Source organism: Choloepus didactylus, chromosome 1, assembly GCF_015220235.1.
Source record: "Choloepus didactylus isolate mChoDid1 chromosome 1, mChoDid1.pri, whole genome shotgun sequence".
Classification (NCBI taxonomy): domain Eukaryota; kingdom Metazoa; phylum Chordata; class Mammalia; order Pilosa; family Megalonychidae; genus Choloepus; species Choloepus didactylus.
Genome location: NC_051307.1, coordinates 37,461,686 through 37,462,619, shown reverse-complemented (window position 1 = coordinate 37,462,619; position 934 = coordinate 37,461,686). Strand labels below are relative to the sequence as shown.

Sequence of the window (934 nt, the reverse complement as noted above, 5' to 3'; positions counted from 1 at the left end):
GCTTAAAACAGGAATTTATTACCTCATGACTCAGAGGCTAATACGCTTGCTTCCTCTGGCAGGGGGGATTGGTTGGCTAACCAGCAATCTTTGGGGTTCCCTAACTTTTCCGTCACATGATAATGCACATGGTGTCATCTTCTCCTTTCTCTTCCGGGATCTGTTGACTTCCAGCTTCTGACTGCTCCTTGTGGCTTCTCTTTTTGTGTGCACTTTCCTTTGCTTATAAGGACTTCTGCTATATTGGATTGAGGCCTACGCTCATTCACTTTGTGCACACCTTAACTAAAAAAATCTTTAAAGATCCTATTTAAAAATGAGTTGTGCTTGCTTCAGCAGCACATACACTAAAATTGGAACGGTACAGACATTAGCATGGCCTCTGCAAAAGAATGACATGCAAATCTGTGAAGCATTTCATATTAAAAAAAAAAAAAATGGGGTCACACCTGCAGGATCAGGAGTTTGGACCTGAACATACTTTTGTGGGGGATATAATTCAATCCTCAACACTGACTAAAATTGCAAAGGACAAAAGCCATGCTCATTGCTATAAAAATATTCAGCTAAGGAGTTAAAAATGGAAATCCTTTATTCTTAATATTACTTATTATATATTAAAGCAAATGAAATAGAATACTAAATTCTGAGATGGCAGTACTTAATATGTATATATATATATATATATATATATATATATATATATATCATATTCAAATCTATTTCTGCTCTGTTCCTTTATTCCTCCAACTCAATCATCTCTGTATAGGTCTAACCTATGTCTGAGCTTATTTAAACACATCAAATTTCTCAGAATTTAAATATGAGATAGCAGTATAAAATTCATCCAACTACTCAGGGTTCCTACTAGCAAACGTGGCTTTAAGCGGAATGTGGAGGCAAGCCCTGTCAGAGGAGGATTCTCTGAATCTGC

The 934-nt window shown here is 36.4% G+C and overlaps 1 non-coding gene across 1 annotated transcript; it reads left to right on the top strand.

Moving 5' to 3' along the window:
* The first annotated feature begins 323 nt into the window (after nt 1-323).
* LOC119510505 lies at nt 324-427 on the top strand. Its single transcript, XR_005211952.1, has one exon. It is a non-coding gene; the product is annotated as a U6 spliceosomal RNA (small nuclear RNA).
* Nucleotides 428-934: the final 507 nt, after the last annotated feature.